At 43.9% G+C, this 26625-nt stretch overlaps 1 protein-coding gene across 1 annotated transcript in view; it reads right to left on the bottom strand.

The window, feature by feature from the left end:
* SCML4 (Scm polycomb group protein like 4) overlaps positions 1 to 10905 on the bottom strand; it is a gene marked incomplete at both ends in the record, with an annotated part of 102145 nt that extends 91240 nt beyond the window's left edge. Inside the window, one exon of the mRNA XM_084228020.1 lies at positions 10890 to 10905. The remainder of the gene's footprint in view (positions 1 to 10889) is intronic.
* Positions 10906 to 26625: the final 15720 nt, after the last annotated feature.

The following is a 26625-nucleotide window of genomic DNA, read 5'->3' as shown; positions in this document are numbered from 1 at the left end:
TCCCTTGTGCTGCCTGTAGCTGATCAGGATTTGGGGCTCCCCTCCATGAGAACCAACCAGCCTGTTCAAGGTAAAGAATGGGCTCCCTCATCCTAGGTACAGGTTCTCCTGTGCAATAAAGAGCTGGCGGCCAGGAAATGTGCAACAGCAATGGGGAGGGAGAGGAGGGAATTTTAAATGAGTCTTGGGGGATTGGAAAATTATTTGGTGAAATTTTCCTAAGCTTTTTCTCCTTAATAACCACAAACTTCAGGGGCCATGTGTGCTAACAGCTTTTGATATATGATGGCTTTATTCTTATGTTATATTTAAGCCAAATTATGAAAAGGTAGCAAGAATGAAAAAAATCTTTTTTAAAATGCTATGGGATCCGTCATAGGGTCCAGCAGTTTCTGTCAATCTTTGCCATCTCTTTGTTAAAACAAGAGTTCTGGGTGGTGACAGCCATGTAGCTAATTGGTGTTGGATGCCAGCTCACCAGGAGTCCTCCTGTTCTTAAAACTCAACCCCCCTCCCCAAGCCCCCTGCCTCTTGTAAGACCTCTTAATGGCTGCTACGGGCAAGGAGAAAGCCTGCCTTGGGTAAACTTGGTGGCGTCAGGGCTCGCTCCGCCGCCACAGCACAGAGATATTCCCAGGACCTCTAATTAAAATGCCTCCAGTCCAACCAATATGCTCTTGTTTCATTGCCCGGGGATTGTGAAGCTCCGTTAATGCTGAACCGAAATTAACAAAATGCTGCGTCAGCCTTTCTTGTCCCGTTACAACATCATTGTCATATTTATTAGTACAATTCCCTGTAGACCACTGGTTGGAATATCAAAAAAGTGAGTTAAGCACTCTCCTTGGCTATATGGGAAAATGCTTTTCCATTCCCCCGCGGCACACATAAACTTTGCAATTTGTACTCATAGCAACTCCCAGCCCAAGACAAGCCTTCCTCCTTCTCACGCAGGATGGGGACCCCGTCCTCACAAACTGCAATTATCTTCCATTTGCACTACTGTAAAATGACTAGGTTCCTGCTGCTGCTTTTATTTCAAAGAACAGTTCTATTATCCGTTTACCAAAATGTAACAACCTACTGCACTTCCATGAATTAATTACAGTCTGAAGGGAAAATAAACACAAACTTCACCCATCACGTGGTCCTAAATCACATTAGCCTAATTGCTTGATATTCAGAATTAAGTTTACTTTTGCAAGGCTGGCTCCCTCAATTACTCCCCTCCCACTTGGGGTCTGCTTGCTTCCACACTAATCTCTAGGAGACATCTTTTTCCCAGAGTAATAGGGAAATTGCATGAGGGAAAGCAACAACAACAAAAGCCCACCTCCTGGAATGTTTGACAAAGAGGGAAGGAAAGTTGCTATCACGATTTGTTCCTGGCAACAGACAGGGAAGGACATGTGTCTGATGCCTTCCTTCCTCTTTCTTGCCCGCCAGAAAAATATTCTCAAGTTGTACAACAAGGGAAGCTTAGAGATCTCTGTAATACATAAAGGGGAGGCACAGAGAAAGTGGGAGAAGAATCAGGGCCAGGGTGTGACATGTGAGTCAAGTCTTGAAGGACACACAGAATTTCAGCATGTGGAAAAATGAGGGAAGAGGATTCTGGGACATGAGCAGAGTAAGTGAAAGCACACAGCGGTTTTGGCAATGCAAGGGGAAGGGCAAAGACTCATGGTCTCTCTCATCTCTACTTTTGCATATGTTTTATAATATGTGAGGTGCATTAATGTATTTGCATGTATCTAATCTACATACAGATACTGGGGATATGTGCTCAAGGAATTATTTATGCTGGGGAACATGTTCCAAACATTTAGCAACCACTGATGTAAGCAATGGAATCTCTGAGATTGTCTGGGCAGCTGAGTGCTAGATCCATGTCTTACAGAGATAACCTTGGTGCCATGCACAATGTGGGTGAGAGGAGGGTAAAGACTTAAGGCCAAGGCTGAGGTTCCGTGACAGTGACAGGTACTGGCGCTAACCAGGGCCTGAGCAAGGGTCCAGAGGGTAAGAGGACTAAAGGGGGATTGAAGAAGACGCATCTTCTTCTTTAGCCAGTTGCCTTGTGTCTAGAGAATTCCCAGTTTACACAAATTGCTGCAACTCAGCATCACCTGTCTTTGCCCTTACCCTGTCTTCTGCTGGCTGAGAAAGAAGTGGGAGCTGCCACCATGTAATGATGAGGCCAGGTACTACTAGAGAGGGAACAGGCAAGGCTGATTGATAATTAATATGAGGAACAAGCAGCACAAAATTCAGTGAAGAAAATAAGCAAGTGTACACCTGAGGGGGTGGGGGGAAGCACATATTGTTTAAAAATGAACAATGATGTAAAAAATTAAAAAGAAACTTAAAAAAAGAAAATAAGCAAGCATACAAAAACAAGTTGTATTTATTTTGATTTTGTATTTATAGGACAAAAACAGTGGTGATCTGTCTCCCATGCTGAAGAAGAAAATGTATTTATAGTGCCTGTATTAGTCTGTTAGAGTTCCATTAAAAAAAAAAAAGGGCAATAAAAACCCACAGATGGGGAGACTTAAGGAACAGAAATTTATTTTCTCACTGTTCTGGGGGCTAGAAGCCCAAGATCACGGTGCTGGCAGGTTTGCCTTTTCCTGGGGCCTCTTTGGCTTGTAAATGGCTGCCTTCTGACCAGGCCCTCACATGGCCTTTCCTCCATGCCCCTGCACTGCTGCTGTCTCTCCCTCTTCCTCTAAGGACACCAGTCCTGTTGGATGAGGGCCCTACCCTTACGACCTTATTTAACCCTAATTACCTCCTCAAAGGCCCTATCTCCAAATACAGCCGCATTGGGGTTAGGGATTCAAATAAGAATTTGTGAGTACAAAATTCAGTATATAACATAGACTAAGCACAATGTATCTGTGCTCAGCTATAATACACACCAAATACTCCAATGAGGCTGCTCTCTGCTTTGTTCAGAATTCAAAGAGTTAGTTGCCATTTTGAAAATCATATCACCAGTAGCACCCCCAATAAACAGCACTCTCCCGTTTGAGACCGCCCTGGAGGTGGTGAATGTCAGGCACCTGACCGCTTCATCATGGCGTCCAGAGCCAGGAGCCTGCTCTGGAAATAATTATAAATTACTTTGCTTTCATTCCCCTTTATATTTCAGTTATGATATTATACTGATTTGTTTTATATTATGAATGTGCTGGGGATATTAGAAGGGATTTCACTTCAGGATGGTAAACAGGGTATTTAAAAATATTTGTAATAAAAGTGAGTGTTGAATCTGACAGAACTGAGAACCTACTGCTTTAAAAGAAGTTTGCTATGAATCAAAAATGCCTTTCCAAGTGGAAACACCAGGGAATCATTTCCTTTCTGGAACCTGCTGGACCTGAGAGCAGTCCAGCCAGGCTGAGCAGGAGCAGCTGGCTCTGAGGCATGAAAGAGCTCTTTCTCTTCAGCCCTCACAGGTGAAAAGATGCAGACACCCCAATGGCTTTTTAAAACTGGAGAAGAAAAGACTCAGCAGACTTCATATGGGCATATAAGTTATTCCATGTAAGCCTCAGTTTCCCCACCTGCATAATGAGATTAAAAAAATAGCCCCTCCCATGTTGACACCCTATGTGGATTAAATCAGAGAAATAAGATGAAGCGTGTCTAAGGGCTTCCCTCCACATCCCTGCCCAGATGAGGCTCAGTCAATGCAAACATGTACCTATCGTCATTCTGACAGTCTTTACAGTTCACAAAGCCCCTTTGCATACACTGTTCCTTCGACTGAACCAGTCATCCTGACAAGGAATACCATCTCCAAGGAGGAAAGGCAGTTCCGGGAGGCCCACGGTTGCCACAGTACTTGGCCTGGGCGACCCTAGTGGCCCCCAACTGGCTGTTCCAACTCAGAATCTAGGCTGCTCCATGTGAATTCATTCTGTGTTGTTCTAAGGACCAAAATGGACTCTCCGAGGAGGAAGTAGTTACTAGGGAAAGAAGCTGGGGGAAGTTCTGGGAGGTGGGGAAAGATGTCCTTGCTAACAATAGGACATTCCGACAGCAAAAGGGGCAACCCCTTGAGATGCAGGCTGCACTGTCTGGGCCATGGAAGACCCTGGGGGCGTGTTTGAGGTTTCCCTGCGAGGGAAGCCTTCGAACCCATTCAAAGAATCAGGAATCACTTAGAGACCACATCTCAGAGTATAGGTTTCAGCTTTAAACTCTCCTCTTCAAATGTCAGATGTTTTCCCCTCAAGCTCATCTTTTGGTTATTTTTTTAACTTTCGAATTTTATAGGGGGTGAGTTGACTGGAAAATAATCTGGAACTTAAGAGGATCCATAGTCCTGGTATAAATTCTCCTTATCTTGCCCCAAATTTGTTCTCAGGGAGGAGAAAGAAATCCCTCTGGAAACAATCAGTCTACGTCGTACACAGCAGAATACAGGGAACCTCAGCTCAAGGGTGTCCTGGGATTGCTTAGCTTTGTCCATGAGGTCATGTAACCCACACTGCCCACTGTTCAAAGGACTAGCTAAGTTATCTTCAGTCCCGAGGACTTTTTTTTGTTGTTCAAGAATGAAAAACTTCAAAACAGTCATGAAAAACAGTGAGCTAATCTGTGCCCAGAGGTGCATTTTTTAAAAGACTATAGTCCCGGTTTATTCCACTCTACTTGGTCTTAAGCCAATTAGCAAGAACTCAGCTTCTCAACCCTCAGCCTTAGCAGAGATTTGGGCTGCTGTCAGAAAACAGTTTTCTGTGAAACAATTTTCTCACTGCTGTTCCCTTACCTTGTATCAAAGAAATTTTAGTTCCATTATTATTCTTTACTGGGTTCATGTGAAATAACTTTTCACTACAATGGAGGGCAGGCAACAGAAAGGACCAGTTCTATGTACCATCACATGTCACTGCCCCCACAATTCTCACACACTTCATGCCCCAACTTGAGACTTTAACTTCAGTTCCCTAGAGAGAGTTTATGCTCATTTGGTCTCATTAAAGCAACACAACTTTTCACTGTGGGACCAATTAACCATTTCCACATCAGACACCAATACAACCCGCCAGACAGTTGACCCTCATTATTTATGTTAAGTACTTAGTATCTATTATGTTACCAGCATTAAAACAAGAGCTATATTTTTGCTTGGTGGGTGGTGATTTCAGGCATTGGAACCAGTTGGTTCTTTTTTCCCCTCATATTAGTTCAATGCTTTACTTGTAATTTGTACACCAAAATTTAAAGTTATCTATAGTTTTCCACTAGAAGCATTTTTGCAAATGAGCTTTTAAAGCTCTTGATTGCTCTTCAAAGGCAATCCTCCCTTTGAAATATATTGAAATATACTTTCAATATAAGGGGCAGTGCACAGTTATTAAATTACCCCCACATCTCATGGCAAGCTCCCCTGGACAGTTGACAACAGCACCCCATGAACCAAACCAATGACCACAGCTTCCTGAGGACTGAAGAATGACAGAAACCTATTCCCACAGGGGATTTCTTTATTGATTCATAAAACTAACACCTCACACATTTTTAAATTATTCTGTCTGGGATAAACATCACATCTTACAAGTTAACTGTTTCATTAAACCTTGACATCACATAATTTTCCAACAGTGAGGGCAAGAAATTCTAAAGGGCTGTGAAGGGAAGAGGGCTGCCTCTACTTTGGAAGGCCACAAAGAATGAGAATGACTCTTCTTGCCTTGACATGGTTTAGAAATAGGCCCAAAGGAATTATTTAAGTTCTGTGACCTCCAGCTCCTGACATGAACAAAATAAAAATGCACAAACGCCCCAAAGCTGGTTTTATCTTGTGTTTTTCTCTTCAATTCTTTCTTTCCTCATTCAGCTAGCACAGCTGTCTATCAAACCAGGATCGAGTCCTGAGGCCAGCCCCAGGCCGACTGGAAGGCCACATCAGGGGCGGACTCTCAGACATGGCGGAGATGTGAACATGGGACTGGTGAGAGAACTCAAGGCCTGCCCCACACACCGGGGAAACACTCCTTAGTGTTCAGCCCTGCTTTCCTCATCAGGACAGAGATGTTCCAAGATGACTTGCAGACAAATGTGAAAGCGAGGGAAATCTTTCCTTTGATCCAAAAGAAAAGGACCCTTCGAGTCTATATGCTGATAGCCCCATGCCTCTGTTGGTTGTTATCACTGAGTCCTTTCTGAACTGGGTAAAGTCCTTTGTGCACTGGGTAAAGGAGGGAATGTGAAGGTGAAGTCTTAAGGAGGGTGGAGTGGTCTCTCTCCTCTGACTTCTATTCCAGGACCTTTTTGTTCAGTGCCATTTTCCCTGGGCTGGACTGGGGACACCAGCAAGGTAATTCTGTGCTCTGCCTAGCTCAGCATTTGTTCCCAAGTTCAGTGCCCATCTTCATGAAAGGCTGCCTATTTCTTCAGGATTACTTTCAAGCATATGTTTCTGTTTTGAAGGCAGGAGGAGTTTTGCTCTGTAATGATCAGTCCAGAGAAAGAAAAAGGGCAAAGGCGTTTGTTACCGAGTATTCCGGTCCCAAAAGTTGAGTCACCATCGCGAGGCTAACCGGTCAACATCATCACCTTTCAAAGCACAGAGTTGACACTATTTTTTCCTGGCATATTAATTTTCTCATAACTGCCAGCTCCACTCCTCTGCCTCTATGTCATATGCCTTACGGAGAAAATAGGGCCACCACACCTCCGCCCAGCCCCTTCCCTAACACAGCCTGGCTGCAGGAGCACCAACCAGTCTTGAAAATCAGCAACACTGGGACCAGCTCCATGAATGTGATCAATAAATGCAGCTGTTGAAAAAGAAATGCATCTGTCCCACACAAATGTAGGTAGAATATGTCTGAGTTGGTGGGAGCGGAAAGAGGTGTTCATATGACTTTGTGTCACCAGAGTCATGGTAAAATACAGCTGATAACATCCATCTTAGGGACGCTTGCTATGTGGATTCCAGAATATATTTCCTTTACTTCAAGGTGTCACACAGACTCAGTGGAATGACTTTTCAACTTAATACAAAGTGAGAACTGCCACTGGGGAGTAAATTCCTTTCCGTCCTAAAATAGTAGTCCACAAAGTAGTCATTGCAGGAAGCAAGAGGTGTTTTATCTCTTCAGTGGTGGCAAAGTGCCTCTTCTGGTTGAAAAATGCTGATTTATTCCAGAATGCACAAACCCTGCTTGCTGTTCCTCAGAAGGGCCGGCTTCACCCAATGGTATCCTGTCCTGACCTCCTGGCTGTGAGAAGCAGAAGCCCGCAATGCTAGTGCTTGAGTCCAGAGAGAGGAGAAGAAGGTCTGACTGTAGAAGGAGGATTTGCAGCCATTTGCAGCTTGCATTTCAGTAGCCCTGGTCAAACAGCACTGTCCTTAGTGAGACAGACCCTGAATGCTACCTCTCAGTGTGACCAGTACCCAGGAGAGGGGAGTGTGTGTGTAAGTGTGTGTGTGTGTGTTTCCTCATGGAGCAGGTTACTCTGAAATGCCCATTGTCCCTGTGCCTCTGCAAACATTAATAGGTGTAGGCTAGAATAAGCCAAATTTCAAACAGCTGTAAGCATGTCCAAAATGGCCCTCCTGTAGCTCCTCTTCTTCAAGTCTCAATCTAAATCTCAGAATCTGATAAACCTCCGATGAGAGTTTGCAAAAATATTAAGGAATGAACCCTTTGCCAGAACTGAAACCGAGATGAAGGCAACAACAATGAAAAACATTTAGAACCTCCAGGGCTTGTAGCCAACATGTGCACCAACAAATGCAGCATTCGCCATGGTGATTTGCAGCAGAGATTCGAGCAGAGATTTACAGCAGAGGCTAGAATGTGGTGCTCTTGCAAATGCAGGGGTTGGGTGCGGGGGAAGGTAGAAAAGGAAAATGAAGGCAGGGAAAGCAACAGATTCGAATGCAATCCAAAGGTCCTGAGCCACTCTTCAATCTCAGATATTTTACTATAATTTGGGTGATTACAATGGTCTTGCGGTAAATTGGAAAATGTCACAATAGATGTTTGAATTAAAATCCAGGTTTGCCAAAAGACCAATTGTTAAAAATTGGCAGCATTCCAGAGAACTTACTAGGCAGCATTCTGCCGGGGGCTGAGAGAATTGCTAATTCCAGAGAAAGTTAATTATCACCTTATTGATAAAAGGGTAATTTTAAAAGCCCATGGTGTGGCTTTTGTGACTCATTAATTAAAATTTAGAGTAATTTATTAGACACAGTGGTGGCTCCTGTTGCATTATATATGTACCAAACCATTTGATTTTTCTCCCAGAGGCTGTTTTTAATCCCCCTCCTCTCGCCTCACCTGTCTGCCTTTGGAAGCAACAAAAACACTAAAAAAAAAAAAAAAAAAAAGTGTAAATCTCAAACTAGTCTTTTGGGAGATGGCAAGATTAAGAAGTAAAATGTCCAGGGACGCACTTCAACAAAGCTCCCTCCTAGAATTGTCAAATGTGCCCCCAAATGAAGCCCGTGGGCTCACACCCCAAGGGGCTGTTGTAACAAACCTTCTCTCCAAAATGTTAGACCAAATTTTATACTTTTTGATAATGAGAGCTCAACAGTCCTTCCTCAACTCCTTTCCCTTCCCTCCCGCACCCCTGGGGGCTGGGGGGCAGAAAGAGGAGTGGGCAGAAGAGAAGGGGCACAGAAAGAAACTGGAGGTGCTTGGAATGCTGAAGCTCCTGCCCGCCTGGTGGACAGTGTGGCCCCAGCGGCCATCGGGACTGTGACCAGCAGGAAGTGCGCCCGGCCACCTGGTGTCAGTGTGAAGCCGAGACCAGCCCAAGGAGTGAGCTCGGGACTTGTGCCCCACCTCTGCCTGGACCCCAGCCTCCCCCACCCTGCCCTGCCCCGCCACTCACAACAGACCTGCCAAAGGCTTTAGACGCAAATTCCCCAAATTTGCAAAAAGGTATTTCTCTCTGAGCATCCCTTGTTTTGATTTAAGGAGACTTCAGTTACAGTTCCCCAAACCTGCTCAAGTGCCGTACTTGAGATCAAAGGTTGAGAATAAAATAAAAACTAAAACATTTACCAGAGGTTTAACATGATCTGCTGTAATTTTCACATCACTAAAAGATTTTTAAAACTTTTTAATTCTATTTGGGTGCTTTGGAACATCCCTTTCTAACAGAAAGATATCATTTTCAAAGGCATTACTTTTTTGAATTTTCAAAGGAAATTTCCTTGCTGCGGGGTGAAAGGACGGAGGCGGCTGGTTTTGCAGCATCTGGTCTGCTCCCCTCACCTGCCACCACAAGAGTCCCAGGACCCCAGCCCCCAGAAACCCAGAGCCAGAAAGTGAAACTGCGCTTGCTGGTTTCACTTGCCTCGAAAACAAACCACCAAAAGCAAAGAAATGCCCGAAAGCAATCGACTCGTTTCTCTTATTTTCTTCTTTTTCTATTATGGTTCGTTGACTTGGGGGGGGGGGCAGGGGAGAGGGCAGAGAGCTCAGGAAACAAAAGCAATTTTGGGGGTACAGGGCGGGGGAGAAACGTAGACACGTTGAATGTAAAAGGCTGGGGTTTTGAGGAATTTGTTCTTTTCTTATAATTCTACAAATGAAACATTCACCAAAATAAATTTACCAAAAATATGAGAGCCCCTCCACACACACAATCTAAAGAGCTAAAGAAAACACGTTTGTATTTTTAAAAAGATCTCTCACAAGCACATTTAAAAGGTAAGGAGGTTGAAATCACTCAACAACTTTCCTAAAACTGAAGGTTCTACAGTAGCAACATTTCAAGTTTAAACGATCCTCCTGCTTTTTTAGGTGATCCTTACCCAGCTGCTGTTGCTCAAACAAACCCCTTATTTTTAAAAAGCTAGTTCTACCAAGGAATACAACAAATGCTCCTTGCACACACTGTGCCCCTGGACAGTGTACTTTATTTACCGTGCTGCAGATTCCTCTGTAGTTAGTTTTATGTTCTCACTCCAAATATCCTATTTATATTAAAAAGAAAAATTCAAAGCACAGGGGGAGGAGGGAAGCAAATATGTCTCCCACTCTTCAGAAATGATTCCTCTGATTGAAAAGGACAGAAAATACAGTCTACTACAAACCACTTGTTTTTGAAGTGCCTGGATTATTTTTGCAAGTACCAGTGTCTGAGACCAACCAAAAAGCCACTTTCTCAGAAAGCTACTGATTATCTAATGCTCTGGGGTACAGTCTCCAACTCTTGGGACAGCCCCTGGGTCCCAGCTCCTTCAGTCACAGGCCCCATGCAGAACGTGACCCAGCAGCTCCAGTCTGACTTACAGGAGCGCACCTCACTCTCACCCACTGTCCTGTCCTGCGCCTCGAAAGCCTTCTGCCAGCGGAGGAAGATGTGGAAGCTGGGTCAAGTCACACCACTCCCCACCTGGAAAGGGGTGACTCTCTGTACCTGAACTTGGGAAAACTGCTCTGACACTCTCATAACATGTTTTTTCCCCAAAACCAAAACTAACAATAAATAGCGTTCTCGTCTATCCCGGTCAGGAAAAAACCAGCATAAGGCATGTAAAATATTTCATGTAGCATATAAAAAAACAGAATTCAAGTTAAAAAAACCACTTTTGCATGCTCACCCCAAACCAATTTTTAATCATTAAATTTTAGGTAAATATTTTTACCCCAAGACAAACAACAATGTAATTTTAAAAAATCGAAGCAAAGCGAAATCATCATGCCAAAAAAAAAAAAGTTAATTATTTGCACTTATATTTGGGGTAAAAGTACTTTCTACATACCCAAATGCAGAGTTCAAGAGTAGTGAGTGTGTATATACCCAAAATGTCTAAACTATATAATTCTATATTACACCTTCCCCTCTGAGATCTGGTCAAGAAATCAAACATTACATTGTAAGTAGGAGGAACTGTAGTTTACCTGCCGGCCTCAGTGGTTTTACTATAGAGCACCGGGGTTGTGCACGGCCATAGAGGCAGGCGCACACCCCAGAGACAGTACCAGGGAACCTGTCGTGCTGACAGTAAAAAGAGAAGGAGCTCTTGCCAATGGCACACCCTCCATTTGTGCATCTCCCTTACCTACAGCTTGTTCACCAGAGCCCTGAAGGTTCTTTACCAGGCCGGGAATGTTGACTCAGAAGACAGATGACTTTCAGTACATGCAAACCGAGTATTGCAAAAGCTAGTCTTCCACCCGTGTGTTAGTTGCTCACAGTTAGTCTCCAGCAGCCCTGCTCTCCGGCTGCAAACATCTCATTAGACTAATGCATTCAGCACAGGCAGAAAACTCGATTTACCATAGCTACAGCAATGAATTTCCATTACGATGACAGCTTCAACCACATCATGTCCGGAAAACCAGCCAACCGCTGGCTTTTAAAGAACACACACATTTTACATGCAGAAAACGAGGCACGCGCGTGCGTGTGTGTGTGTGTGTGTATGTGTGTGTGTTTCTTGTTTCCTTCCTCTTAGCAGCCAAACTAAGAGAAATGTGCAGTGTAGCTTTTTGCCGACATGAGCTGCAAGGTAATGACACTTTTGCTTTTTTGGTAGTTACGTCCTTGTAATAACCTGAATTATGTCACAATTGTCAGAATGGGTGTTTCCAACATTTCGGTTTTCATTACCCCCTCCTTCTGTTGCCATAGAAACCAGACTGTAACCTCATCTCTTTGTCCCAGTCCTGCAGCAGTGTGGGCCAGCACTGGGCTTACAAGATATTGGTGATCTGAAGGAGTGAATGTTTGACTTCGGACAAATAAAATAAAAAGAAATATCTCAGGGGAGACTGTGTGCTTGCTAGAAGGGTGTGCCTGTACAGGTGAATGTACCACAGTCATACACAATAACTTTGCAGCTGCATGTGACAACTGCGGTCAGTTTATGAATACACAGCCCTAACTTGGACTCCAGATCTAGGTGTGCAAATATAGAAGCATTTCCACACTCGTGAACACGGGTGGGGCCTGCTGGCGTGGAATGGTCCTCACACAAGAAAAGGGCTATGATTCATCCTGCGTGCCCCATTGTGCTCTCCGTTGCAAATCAATTTATACTGGTAAAGGGGCTTTTTTCCCTCCTTTTTTTTTTTTTTTTTGCAAAGCTGACCAAGGCTTCCCACTGCCCATTTCATTCACGATCTCAAGCATTTCCTACAAAATGAAACATCCACCCTACAAACTTGTGGCCACCCGCAGGCTTTCTCCTGGGGATAAGCAACAAGCAAATTTAGCCAGGACTAAATATATGCCAAGGGCTAATTAGGGTTTAGGATACAACTTGGACAGCTACTGAGGGTAAAAAACAAAATTACAAACTGAGAGTTTTCAAAATATGTCTGCAGGGTCACCATAAGAAATAGCAATTCTAGGGCCTTCTTGGATGTAAGGGGTTAAGCATAGCACTGTGAAGATATCCGCAGCCTCTGCAACACAAGTTCAATCTCCAGCCAAGCCAGGGAGCTACCCACATGTCACAGCAGACCTCTCCTGACTCGCCTGCTGCTCCCCTCAGCAGAGTGTCTCAGTCAGTCTGCCTGTTCTGTTCCCCACTCTGTCTCTGGTGAATCCTCTCACCCCCCACACCTCTGGCCTGTACCCCGGTTCTTGTATGCATAAATAAATAAATCTTTAAAAATAAACAAAAAAAATAACAACTCTTAAGAACTGGCTCCTCAAATTATAAAATAGAAAAAAAAATATTTTTTTTAAATCAAAGCATTGTGTTTATTGAATAAGAAGTTAATTCACTACCTCAGTTCATCTAATAATCTAGTGTTATTAGATAATTGACAGGCAGGTTTAGCAGTTTTTCATTTTCATTTTAATATAAGTTGATTTCATGAGAGAAGGAGGAAGAGGAATAGGAAGAGGAGGAGAAGAAGAAGAAGGAGGAGGAAAAAGGAAACCAGGGCCCGAAGGATGATTTGCGTTTGGCGGCATCTCTGTCCCAGCTCAGAGGCTGTTGTATGTATGTCTCTGGCCTCAAATGCAATCCCATGTGACACTCAGCAAAGCAACTTGAGGGGTCTGAGGTGCTAAACCAGGCTTTACTTTAAAACATTTCTTCCGAGAAACAAAATGAATCTTTCTTAAATTATCAAAAAAATTTTCAAGTCCTTTAAGAGAAGAAAATGATTTGGCAGGATCACAAGAGAAAGAGATTTGGTTTTCCTACCCAGTTCTGTGAAGGTGTGTGATCTGATCCTCAGGGTCCATGCCTCCTCACCTCCTCCCAGATGTGCAGGTACTGAGATGCTCCCTTACGCTGGGCGCGGCCACCTAACAGGAAAGAGCATAAAGAAAGCATAGTGCCATCTAACAGGTCAACAGTGCAACGAGATTTAAAAGTAAGTATTTCTCTCTCTCTCTCTCTCTCTCTCTCTCTCTCTCTCTCTGGAATTTATTTCATTCTACAACCAAGATGATAAACCTTAAGAAATCAAATCCATGTTTTTAAAAATCCTAAATGCTTTTAACTCCAAGAAAAATTTAAGTGTAGCATGTAAAATAAAAGAAATCCATTGGGGTGACTGCACACAAGCTAAGGTGGTCTATCAAAAAGAAAAGGGTCTTAAAAAAAAAAAAGAAAGAAAAGGGTCTTCTCTGAGCTAATGTGTCTCTAAGGCTACCTTGAGGTGGTACCATGTGGCTCATTTTCCGTGGCACTTTGGTTCCATTGCCCTCTCTGACCACAGACAGCATGCCCCACTCTTTGCACACAAATGCTACTGGATTGCTGCTGGGCAAAAGGTAGGCTGAGAAAACAGGTTAATTTAGGGGTTTCCCAAATGCAAACTTAAAATCTCCACTTGAAGAGTAATCTCTCTGTCAGCTGCTGATGAAAAGTTATGTCTCCAATGTAAGCATCAGGTAGAGAGGGCTGTTTCCTAGACAGGGGAGTCAGTGCTTCTGGAAAAACCACCTTTGTTAGCACAACAGCTAACATGTCCTCAGGAATACTACATACAAGTTCCTTTCTTATGTTATCTCATTTACAAGACCCTATCAAATAAGTATTATGATCATCCCCATTCTACAGATAAGGAAACTGAGTCTTGGGAAGATTAAACAAGTTGCACAAGATCACACAGCTCAGAAGCAGTGGGTACAGTATTGACCAATGCACAGAAATTAATCATTTGGCCACAGGACCACCTGCCACAGCCCCTGGGTCCAGCTCTGCCATTAACCCAATGACATTGGTTAAAGTGCTATCCTTTGATAACATGGGGGAGGGGAGGGGACTAGATCATCTTTGTGGTCCCTTATGGATCTGACTTCTACAATCTGATGAATTACTCTATCTGCTGGGTTGGAACAGACCAAGCTTCAGGCTGGAGGAGACCGTCGGTGTGGTTGTGGTTATGGTCATGAATACTAAGTGAAAAGCACCCTGTCTCTCAATAGGAAAAGACCTGGTAAACAGTGCTTTGGACTATCAATTTTGGATGGAGGAAGCAAGGAAAGAACACAAAGAAAGAACAGGGAAGGTTTAAAAAGGTCAAGATTCTATTAATGAAGTAGTAACGGGAAGCCAGCCTCACAAGCTTAATTATCCCATAACTTTCCACATCATTGTCCCACATCATTCCACACAAACTTTTCCTTAAATGTTTCTGAACATTTTAGGGTTTCAGGGTTATGGAAGCTATGAGGTTTATGATCCCCATCTTGCCAAAGGGGGAATAAAGGCAGAAAAAGGTTTACCAGATTAATCAGGTAAGAAAGCAGAACCAAGTCAGACCCCTTGTCTCCTCAACCTGCCACTCCTTCAACCCAAAGCTTTGCCATCCCAGGGTCAGATCTACACAAGCAGGAATCTTTTGAAATTAAAAGCAAAACTGTTCTAGGAAGTGAAGATAAACAAAACAACCTCAATGTCTTAATAACAAGAAATCACTTAAGCAAATGTGTCATGTGTCCTGTGTCCACACCACAGAATATATACAATGTAACCACCAAAAAAGATGTCATAGAAACCATAGAAAGACATGAAAACAATGTTCAAAATACACAATTGCTAAAAAAAAAAATGCAGGTTAAAAAATATGCAGAGTAGAATCTTATTTTGAAAAAATAACGGTTTGCAAAGTACTAGAGATATGGTACTAGTAATTATCGCCAAGGGATAAGATTAGGAGTAGTTCTTTATTTTTTTTTAATTTTTCTTTTTTATATTCTCTACAGAGGAAGGCCTATTTTTAGTGATAACAAAATGTGATGCCAATTAATTGATTGATTTGTGACAGAAATTTCCCTCATCACATCTGCAAACCTATCTCCAATAATTCTCACAAATCTCATTAAGTCTCGTTTCTTGCCCCACCTGAAGCTCTGGGTCTGGGGCCCTGGCTAACATTTGGGGACTGATTAGAGAAAGTATTTGTCTCGAGTATGATAGTTTTGGTGGCAGCAGCTCAGGGACCCTCCTCCCAGGGCCAGTGTCTGGTAAAAGGGTTGGTGTGTAAGACCATGTGACTAAAACCAGGACACAAAGGGGACATGGTGGTGGGGGATTTTCTTTGGACACTAGGCTATAAACTTCAAAATGGCAGGAGACTTGCTCTCCACTGTATCCCCAACAGTGTCTGGTCAGTAATAGGAAATCAACAAATAATTATTACTAGAATAAAGGTGACCTAATCTAATTATTAGTATAAGCTTCTAGACTTGATTCCTTCTTCCCCCAAAAAGTGATTGACTTTGGATGTCTGTCAGCAGAAAGAAAATCTTCATTTGTTAAAGTTGGAAATATGACTTCTATATACTATCTCCCTCCTCCTTTATGCTCTTAAAATGTTACCTTTTAGGAATCATGTCTGCTTTGAGTCATGTTTATTTGAAACTAACAAACTTTTATTTGAAATCCACACAGTTGATCTCCAAGCATTTCTGGCTATTAGCTAGGTTTCACTTTTCCTCCTAAAATATTTTTTCCAAGTTAAATATAAGAACCCAGTCTTGGTCGCTGAGAAACTCCTCGAGTTGGAGAATGTGGGCCTTGGTTAGATGTGCATATGTGTTCTAAAGAGACAGAAAAAAACATTTCAAGTAAAGAGTAGATGCAAGCGGTGATAACAATTATTACTTCTGGATCCAATTCTTATAGAAAGTGGGGGGGGTGCTCTATATGTGTGTTTGTGTGTTATTGTGTGTGTGTGTGTGTTTGTAAAGCAGGAGGGTCATAGCAGGGGACCTTGCTAAGAGAGACTTACATTTTTCAATTTCCATGTAGAGGCTATCTGCAGTTTCAATTTCTGTAATAAAGTCATTGATCACCTGATGCTCCAGCTCCCTTTATCTGCGGGAAGAATTCCAAGATGGGAAATCTTGAAACAAAACTTGAACCCGAATGCAGATAACACAGTCTGAAATTTTCCATTGTCTTTAATAAAAAAAAAAAAAGCAGTTTGTTGGTGAATAAAAAGCAACTGGTTGATGAGTTCTTAAATAACAAACTTTAGTGTGGACCATGTCTTTGATAAGCCCACTTGGGGTAGAACCTGAATGCAGAAAACTGGGTCTCCAGCCAAAAGAAAGGAAAGAGAAAGTAATGTTGCAAGCAACAATAAAGACAACTCAAACTGGCTTTAGAAATAAAGAGCATTCCTTGGCAGGGACTCCAGTAAGATCTAGCTAAGGCGCACCCAACACCTCCTACTCGCACCCAGCACAAGGGAGACCCTCCCAGGCAGCTCCACTGAGGAGCAAGGAACTGTCACTCCAGGGTCACCCGCCTACACCCCTCTCATCTTACCAGCTGAAATTGGGCCCTACCCTATCCCTGAACCAAAGACCAGGAGAGACTGGTTTAAGTCCACCCCTGATAAGATGGAGTGGGGGTGCTCACCTGTCCCCCGATACAGGAGTTGAATGGGTAGGAGTGCATACCTAAATAGCAATTAAGGTGCATTTACTGTGAAGTGGGGAGAGGAAGGGATGCTAAGGGACAAAACCAGCAAGAAGGGAATGGCTAGCAGGAGGTAGGGAGGGGAAATTTGGGAGAAGAGAAACACGTGGGGGTGAGGAGGTGGTAGGGTGCTGTCACCCGCACCCTGCTGAGCTCATAGACACTGATTTTCAGGAAAGACCACAGAAATTGTGAAGTGCTTGATGTGGTTGCATTTCTTGTAGAACTGGTGAAGAGGCTGAGTTTTGCATCCTGGGTTGATGCAGATGAAACCAAGACAGCGCATGAGAAGTCAGGGCCCAAGCCCAAAAGGATCCAGAAGCTGTAGAAGTAGGTGCCCTACAGAGAGGGCTTCTGGACTTCTCTAAGATGTGAAAATCAGGAATTTGCAAGGCAAATTGGCAGCTGGCAAGGGGGCTAGAGCCACGTAAGTTATTTCGCTGTGTTGTGTCCCTTAATAAAGGGCAGGGATCTCCTGGAGAGGAAGACTTGACTGGAGTTGGTACTCCAGAGATGGAAGATTGAATAATCTACCCTGGGAGAGAGGTGTGGTGGGCCGATCACCTTATCTGACTGTGCATCCACCCCTCAGCTGCCCGTGAGGGTTTTGTGGGTGGGAGTTGAGTCCCTTCTCTGCCAGAAGAGAATTGCTGGGCAGGTCTGTTCTGTACTCTTGAACCACATAGTGGCTGCAGGCCAACCTTGAGGGAGTGAGAAGGAGGACACTAGCAGGTGCCATAACGACCTGGGCTCAGGGGGTGTTACAGGGGTGGCCAGACTGCCTGCTCCAGGCGGCACCATTGGGGAACAGGTCCCTCTACTGACCTTCCAGTGGCCAAGACCAGAACTACCTCTTTGGATTAAGCATAAAACTCAGAAAGTTTGGGAAGACATCTGGAGAGAGATATCTGCCTTCCTTCAATAGAAAGGGTCTAGCTCTGAATTCTATTCATATAAACACAACAAGAGATGTGAATAGAAAAAACTAAAATGAGAAGAAAACATAACAAGAAATGTATGAGTATTGTGTGCAGCTCAGGGGCTCAGAGCAGGGATTTGGACTTGATCTCCTCTGTGCCCACAGGTGAGGAACTTAACCCCTTTGTGCTTTAGCTCCTGTGGTCAAATGGGGGTACTAACACTGTTGTGGAGACTCAGTGAGTGAGTAGGGGTACAATGTCACATTGCCAAGCTGTTGGAATAGTGCCTGGCACTACATGTATATATCCCTAACATGTATACTGGGGACATTAGGGAAAGAAAGGACAAAGGAAAGAGTGAAAGGGTTGTCGGAAAAGTCATGATGCATTTTTGCTTGAAAAACACAGAAAAAAACACATCATGACTTTTCTGACAGCCCAATAAAAGGTATAAATACACTTTGACAAACAAAAGGGAAAAGGGGGAAAAGCAACAAAATTATAGAAACTGCAAATCACATGGACAAGAGGAAACTGATCTGGTGGCCCCAAGTAACCTGACCCCTTGTTCTGAAGTAGGGGTGGGGGGTGTCCTAGGAAGCCCACAGTTCACACTATTGGGCCCAGAACCACAGGAATCTCCAAAAGTGGAAGTCAGAGAGAACTAAGAAGATCTCATCCCTTTCCCACCCCTGTTCTTCTGGCGATGGTCCTCAGCCCTGACCCAATGAAGGCTTACTTTGTTCTCAAGGACACTGGCACATCTGATGGTAGAGGTGCTGTGCCAACCCAGCATTCAGAGAAAGCTCACAGTCTGAACAGAGAGGCCCACAGCCTCTGCTGCCACTCAACGGACAGACTGTTTGCAGGGAGAATTATACCCCCCAGGTAGGACATCGGAAGTTTCCTATGAAGAAGCTAACCAGCCCTCCAGAGAAGATCTACATATGCTGATAGGTGGAATTCAAGGGGACCTTCCCTGCAAATTCCCCTCCAGCGAAATCCACCGGTGGCAAGCCAGCCCAGCCACAGTTTAAAGACCTTACTAAATCTGAACTTCTGACATGAAAGACAGAGACCAAAATCAACACAGAGAAAGAAAAGGAATCTTGATAGAATAGACAAAATTTGTGGAGAAGAAACATTTTTAAAAATATGATCGATATCCTTGAAGATATAATATAATATAATATCATCAATAATATGATAATGAGTTGCTATTTTTAAAAAGGACATTTAGAAGATAAAAGAGACCTTGGAATAAAAAAATATGAGAGCAGAAGTGGAAAATTTATCAAAAGATGAAAGATATAGTCAAAGAAATTTCTAAGATAAAAGGAAAAAAATATTCCTAACCTCTTTCTGGGTCCTTTAGAGTGAGAGTAATGACAAGGAACTCATACATGGAAATGAAGATTCAAGAGACAGAATTCTTTGCTCTCCTCTATGACTTTTGTGAGTAAACTGAGAAACATCCCTCCACATCCAGCTGCTCAATCCCAAATACCATATACCTCCCATCATCCATTACAGCACATCATTTGATAATAACCAATGTCAATGACTTGTAAATAGCATAAAGTGTACAGCTGTAGTCTTTACCTTCCTAACTAGCCAAAATGTACTCCATTTTTTATTCTAAAACGGTCTCAAGTTGTAAATCAGCCAATTAACACTTATCCAAAGCTATTGTGTGCCAGACAACATGGTAGACACTGGGGAGACAAATACAGCCCCTTCCATTCCGGACCTCACAATCAGACACCACTCCTTTACTTCTGAGCTCTGAGGCCTGGATTCAAAACTTGTCTCTGTCACTTATTAGATGAGTAATCTTTAGCAGATTATTTAACTTCTGTGTGCTTCAGCTTTCAGATCTGTAAAATGGAATTACAAATATATTGCTTGTAAGGGTTACATGAGCTAATATATTCAAAGTGCTTAGAACAATGTCTGGAATCTCATAAACACTCGACGGCTTTAGTTTTAAAATGATATAACTAGTTTATAGTACTTTTTCTGTCAACTATTGAAGTCTCCATTTATACCAGTGAGTTATACTCTCTGTTCTAGCAGTTTTTGCTTCATGACTAGCACTAATGTTGGGCATTTAGAATTGTTATACCTTCTTGGAGAATTGATCCCTTTATCTTTATATAATGTCACTATTTATCCCTGATGATATTCCTTAATCTGAAGTCTACTTTTTTCAGATATTAATATAACTACCTCAGCTTTTTTTTTAGTATTTTACATGATATTTACTTTTAATCTTTTAACTCACGATGTATCGATGTTTTTACATTAAAAATGGGACAATATAAAATGGTTTAATATATATGTGATATATATAATAATATATTATCATAATAACATATAGTCATATGTAAACGGTTTAATATATTTGCAATATATATGACACAAAAAAAGAGAGAGAGAGAATGAAGCAGAAAAAAATATTGGAAGAAATAATGGCTGAGGATTTTCCCAAATTTATGACAGACACCAAACTACAAATCCAAGAATCTCAAAAACATTAAGCAGAAAGCAAAAATAAGCAAACAAAAACATTACACTTAGATATATCATTTTCTAACTGCTGAAATAAAAGATGAAGAGAAATTCTTGAAGGCAACAGAAAACAAAAGCGTATTACCTTCCCTGAGGAAGTCAGGAGACCCTCAAAATTAATCAAAAATCTCATTTCAGTGCTGCTTAGAAGATCATCAATGCAAAAATTAAAAAAAAAAGTCTAGAATCAGCTTCCCCAAACTTACAGCAACCTGTTTAGCAGAGATCTTAAAACTTTCAGTAGCATGCCCTTTGAGCACCAGATATTTCAACAAACAGAGAAGTGCTATGTGCAAAGTACCCAGGAAAACAGCTCTCCCCACACAACCTCACCATCAGCCTGCAGTGCTGCCTAAAGACCCTTTTGTGACTATTGTGCTGTCACCCCTAGGTCCTGTAGAGGGACGTTATAGAAGACAGTACAACGACAGACACATTCAACTTTAGGAGAGAAGACTGGCCGTGTTTCCAGGTGGGGGTAACACATTCAAACTCCCCAAAACATGCTGAGGGCATGGGAAGGAGACTTAATCATTCCCTGAGTTCTTAAGAATTAGACAACTAATGAAGAAATTGGAAGGTATGACACCAGGGCTGAGGGCACAAAGCAGCAAAAATATAAAAAAACACACACAAAAGAAAATAATAATAAATTGAGTAGGGAAAGCTAGCAAGAACCCAGTATCAGAATAAAATGAGTATGTTTCCCAAGCTAACTGTGAGATGGTTGACAGAGGAAAATTGAAAAATATAATGTATACCACGACACAGAACAATTAAATGATGGGAAACAGATGTGAATATGTGTAAGGAGGAGGAAAGGAAATGAAGAGAGGCTCTGGGAAAGCGAGCACCTTGTTGGCCATGGTGCTTATGGTTGGGGGGGGGGGGTCTTATGGAGCAGGTCAGTTCTCAAAAGTGTGATGGGATATCACAGGAGGGAGGGAGGTGGGAAAAGGGGGGGTGGTGTCCAAGTACACAGTGACTGAATAGTCTATCCTCAACCTCTTTTTGCCTTAAATGTTGAGAAAAATGACTAGCATGCTCACAAAGTATCACGGAGCTGATAAAAATTATTTGCAAGTACTGAATCACAGCCTCAAGCCTCCAACATTCTTGAAGATGTGCAGAAGGGTGCTAAGCCCCCAGTGCTCCTGTGGCTCCGAGCAGGGTCAGGGCCTTCTCACTTTGCCAAATAACTTTGTGTTTAAGGACAGAATGCAATTCATTTCCCCAACAATTACCTCTGGAGCCTAAAGTGCACTGGGCATCACAGCAGGAGACCCCCTGCTGCAGTCAATTCTCTAGCCCATATGTTCGCATGTCAACTTTTGTACCTCCAACACGTGATCTATCTTGGGGAAACTAAAAAATCATATCCTCAAAGGAACTCACATTGGCAAAAGGACCATCTGAAATTAGATTGAAGGGTCAAAAAATCTGTTGGAATGCAGCCAGTCACCAGGGCCCTGATAACCAAGTTAGCATTGCTGGAGCCTGAAGACTATTCCAGGAGGCCTGGCAATGGTGGGAGAGCGCGGTGCTGTTAGCTTGTTTTCACCCTGGATTTAGCAGCTACTGGAAAGGTGATGGCTCTCTGGAAACTGCAGAATGATTAGCTGGATTGAACCAATGGAGGAACTGGAGTTTTCTCACTTGCTTACATGATTTCCTATTACTAATTAGGATATTAAAATCTAATGAGGATGATAAGGTAACCAAAGCTCACACCTGAAATTCTCTTGTGACTATGCTCCCTTAGAATGAAATAAGCAAAGGTATTATTTTGAATCCTCAGATTTTGGTTGTATGTGATAGCACACAGAGCTGCATTAGAGGTATATCGTGTGAGTAAGGTGATACAGTGTGGGGAGCAGGATTTTACGAGACCCAAATTACTGTGAACATTTACTACACACGTTATTAAATTTTTACCTCAAATCCTCCAAATGCCTAGCCCTTGTTTTTGTTTTTGCTTTTTTTTTTCCCCCTGGACCAATTCCCACCTCCCCCATCGAACTCAGGTCCACATGTGTTAGGCAAATCTGTGGAGAATGCTCTGCTTAAGGTCCTGTTCCCACATGTGGGAAGTGGATAGCCATGGGCTTTGCTGGGGAAAACAGGCTCACTGCCTGCTGGCAGATCCCCTGCCTCTCACAAACCTAGGTGCCCAACAGGAACAGTGGTTTCTTATGAAGCCAGCACAGATTTCCTCCACTATCTGAAAAATGAGTCATGCCAACACTTTAAATCAAAAGGCATAAAGTGAAGAAACTCTTATCATTAATTTATAAGTAAATTTTTTTAGCATTCCCAGATCCAAAAATAACCTATCAAATGACAACAAATAACACATAACATCTGAAACAATGCTGACGTATAGTAAAAGCAAAAACGATATGATAGACAGCCTGTATAAAATGGGTCTATGAAGGGAGCTGAGACACTCTCACTGCTGGGGGTACCCACTGCCTCTAGCAGCTGCTGCAAAACAAATGCTGAATTCTAGTCTCACTGTTCATCTATTGCCCTAAAATGAATATACTCTGGATTTCTTTTGATTAACGAAAGCAGGTACTTTTGTAGAAGCACAGTGTTGTAAGTCGAACTTTCGAAAAGCAAGTGCTTCCTGGGCTTAGGAGCTTCCTAACCAAAGTTCCATTCTGGCAGCCAAGGCCCTGTCTATGAAGAGGCTGAGAGGATCCCTCAAAGAATCATCTCCCAGGTACCAATGAATTGTACTTTCACTCCTCAGGGCTTTCTTGGTATAATGGGTTGAAATCCTAACCCAAATCAGGTCTTTACAGGGGTAATCAAACTAAAGTGAGGTCATTAATGTGGAATCTAATCCAATATGACTATTTTCCTTAGGAAAAAAAGAGATTTGGACATGGAGACAGATGTGCATAAAGGAAAGACAATGTGAAGAGATGGAAGGAAAGTCTCCTTATACCAGCGAAGGAGGAAGGCGTGGAGCAGACCCCTCTCTCATGGCCCTCCCTCAGAAGCAACAACCCTGGCAACACCTTGATTCCAGACATCAGGCTTCCAGAACTGTGAGACAGTTCATTTCTGTTGTTGAAGTCACCCAGCGTGTGCGAATTCGCTACAGCAGCTCTAGGACACGAATATACTTGGCTTCCTCTCCTCTAAGAGCAAGCAGGCCAGGACCAAGAAATAGCACATCTACATCCCAGCCAGTTCTTTTGTTGATGGGATTCCACACTGGAGTGAGGGAAATAAGCTCAACAGGGACCAAGTGGTATTATTAGGAATATTATTTGCTCCCTAAGGGTGTAATGGGTACATTTTGTGTGTGTGTGTGTGTGTGTGTGTGTGTGTGTGTGTGTGTGTTCCCATAGGATACTGGCTGTGAAATGGTTAGCCAGAGTGAGGACCCCAGGTGGCTCTCAGGGTGGTGTGAGACTCATGCCTTCTATTTCTGCCCCACAGAACAGTTCCTATTGAGCCTGAATGCCAATCAGAAGGTAAACCTCCCTGCCTAAATAGCAAAATACAGATTTCCCCATAAAAATAAATTAACATAAAAAAATTAAACTCCTCAGAAGGGAAGGTCCCATAGACATAAAATGCAACAGCTTTAGCTGATGCCATGATTAAAGTGATCTCTTGCTTCTTTTGAAAATGTGTTAGAAAAGCTAATGGCTCAGAGGGGAAAGTCATGGGCAAGGTTGTCCTTGAGTTTAACTGAAACAAAACAGAGAGAAATAGGAATCCTTTTTAAAAAACTAGTTGGATATTCATAAATGGACTTAAAAATACAGAGATAGGAAGACATTTATACGACCAAACAGAGTAGTAAGAGCTTCACATTCTTTTACTCCCCCACAGCCTTTCCCTCCTCCCTTCATATCAATTCATTACAGACTAGAGAGCCAGGAAAAAATGTACAACACTCAAACTTCAATCTCAGATAACAAGGAGACCATGTGTGTGGGTATATGGGTGTCTAATAATATTCTAAAGACTGCATAGGACATACTTACACTAAAAAATAAGTAGTTGTTTACCCAAAATTAAAATTTACCTGGTGTGAACATATTTAAAATTTTCTGGGGTGCACTGCTCCCTTGACCCCCCAATCCCAGCAGACAGAAAGCAAAGCCCTGGTCACAGGCTCCATCCTGTGTGCAGGAATCTGCTGCCTGCAGGTAAAGCTACTCTTGTCACACTCACTGATGACTCAGGCAACAGAGAAAGCTGGAAGGGATTATGCTCAGCGAAATAAGGCAGAAAGAAAAAGAAAAATACCTGATGGTCTCACTCATAGCAGGAATTTACAAGACCCAAATAAGGGATCAGGGAAAAAACTGATTATAATAAAGTAAAAATCAAAATCAACAGGCAACTATAAACCAGAGACACACTACAGGGAGGGAGAAGGGAGAAGGATCAAAACAAGGGTGGTGGTGGGTCCCTCCCTGTGGTGCAGCACTGTGAAGCTGTCTGCAGCCTCTGCAATGTGGGTTCGATCCCCGGCGGGCCATGGCGGTACCCACATGGCGCCGCAGACCTCTCCTGTCTCCCCCGCTGCTCCCCTCAGCAGTGTACTTCGGTCAGTCTGCCTGTTCTGTTCCCCGCTCTGTCTCTGGTGAATCCTCTTACCCTCTGGCCTGTGCCCCAGCTCTTGTGTAAATAAATAAAATCTTTAAAGAAAAAAAACAAACAAACAAGGGTGGTGGGAATTTCACAGGGACCATAACCAAGATGAAAATGCATACATTGCACAAAAATGAAAAATGATGTAAAAAATATACAAAATTTTAAAAAAGGAAGAAATTAAATCTCGCAGTGCCTTCCTCTACCACCGGCACGTCTCTAGAGAGGGGCACCTTGGAACTGGAAGCCCCTCGTCTCGGGGACATACTGCATTCTTCACGTCCATGACCGCTTGCTCTTTACCTATATAAATTAACTTGCAATTTGTGGGGCGCGAACAGTTCTCGCAGAGTAAATCCACCGGACGGCATCCCAGGTTCCGGGGGGCCCAGGGAGGCTTATTCCACCTCAGGGGGCGCCACAGCCGCACCCCCTGTTCTGAGAGGCCCTGCAAGTTGTCCCTCCTCCGAGGCCGGCACCGGCCTGCCCCCCGCTCCCCGCCTCCAGGTCGGGGCGCTGGGGCTGGGGGCCGAGGAAGAGGCGTCAGGGGGCCGCGCTGTTCACCCGAGAGACCAAAACCTGAAGCTGCGCTCACTCCGCCGGCCGGCGGGGATGCGAGGAGAAGCGGCTCGGCCCTGGGGGTGAGCGCGCGGGACGGGCTCGCTCCCCGGTGGTGACATGGCCACGCCCGAGGCGGCCCCGCGCTCCCGACTGGCCAGGGCCGGCCCGTGGTGGCCCCGGAGGGCGCCGGGACCTGGGGGGCGGCAGCCGGAGGGGGCCCCGATAGGCCGACCCTAGTCCTCCTGGGTCCGGCTCCCCTCGGCCCCGCCCGGCCCCGGCGGTCACAGCCGCGCGCCGCGCGCCCCGCCAGCCGCGGGGAGACCCCGACTTGGCGGGCTGGGAGGCGGGAGCCCCTCACCCTGTGGGCTTCTCAGCAGGGGCGGGGGTGACATATTTCCCAAAGCAAACAGCCCAAGGGGGTGGAAATAGGTGAGAGAGACCAGCCAGGGCGGACGCGCAAGGCCTTTGATCGCCCGACCTCAGGCCTGGGCACCGGCTGTGCCGCCCAGCGCAGCCCAGTGTGGGCGCCAGGACGCCGGGGTCGCCGGGGTCCAGCTGCCGCCCGCCGCGTTTCTATAAACCCAGAAACGCTTCTTATCCATTTTATTCGATCTGTCGGTGAACACTGGGGCTGTTCTCAGTTTAAGGATGCTATGAATGGAGCTGCTGTGAACTTCTTGTACTTGTGCGTGAAAGGTCTGGCGGGAACCAGTTACTAGGGCCATGAGGATCTGGTAGGAAGCCCACTTAGGGCCGAGAAAGAGGACCTGCTGATACCATCACAAAACAACTGTTCCTCGTTACCAGCAAGCCCGGTTTCCCTCTTCCCAGCCTATAAAAACCTGCCTTCCCCTGACAATAGGTGCGGCTTCACCCACCCCCACCTTGGGTCCCTGAAGTTCGCCCGGGAACGCAATAAAGGCCCCTTTTAAACTTACTCTGTCCTCCTCGTCTTTCCCTCCTGGTCTTCCCTGCTGAACCGCTCAGTGTGTTGGTGCATAGCTGTGCATACACTTCTGTGGCAAGTAGCTGCTGGGTCACTGCTTATGCATAACTTGTAACTAATGG

This window comes from Talpa europaea (genome assembly GCF_964194135.1).
Source record: "Talpa europaea genome assembly, chromosome: 2".
NCBI lineage: Eukaryota > Metazoa > Chordata > Mammalia > Eulipotyphla > Talpidae > Talpa > Talpa europaea.
Note: the sequence above shows the minus strand (reverse complement) of the source record. Positions and strands in the feature narration are given on the sequence as shown.